This window comes from Ailuropoda melanoleuca, chromosome 8 (genome assembly GCF_002007445.2).
Source record: "Ailuropoda melanoleuca isolate Jingjing chromosome 8, ASM200744v2, whole genome shotgun sequence".
NCBI lineage: Eukaryota > Metazoa > Chordata > Mammalia > Carnivora > Ursidae > Ailuropoda > Ailuropoda melanoleuca.
In genome coordinates, this window is record NC_048225.1 from 25,035,484 (window position 1) to 25,036,015 (window position 532).

Sequence of the window (532 nt, forward strand, 5' to 3'; positions counted from 1 at the left end):
GTCAGAATGCGCTCGGGCGGGGCGCCAACGGGGTGGGGGTGGGGAAAACGCGGTTAATGCGCAAGCGCAGAAGAGGCCTCTCCCGGTTCTTGGGACTTGAACTGTGGGTGGTTGGGTCTCCTTACACACCCGTGGGTTTTGACACCGTCTGTGCGCGTTTGTGTATGTGCACACGTGCGGATTTACGTTCATATGAGGCAAAAGTTCTGCCCAATTTGGCCTTACTCTAGCCGTCTTCTCAGCCAGCTCCCCGCTTACACTGACAGAAGCATTTCTGGGCATGGTTCACTCTTACTGCATTTTTTTTCTTTGAACTGAAAACGAAAGAAACTCCTCGTTTCTCGAGTGGTTTCTGTTAGCGGGGCCGAAACCGGAACACCCAGCCCCTTTCTCTCGGTGAGGGAGGTGAGCCAGTAGTCCGCCCATTTTTCACACTAGGAAACTGAGGCCTGAGAAGATGTGTGGCCAAACACGTGAGGGACGCGGTCGCTTTCTTTGTAGACGACCAGCCAGGGGCCGGTATCCCCGGATC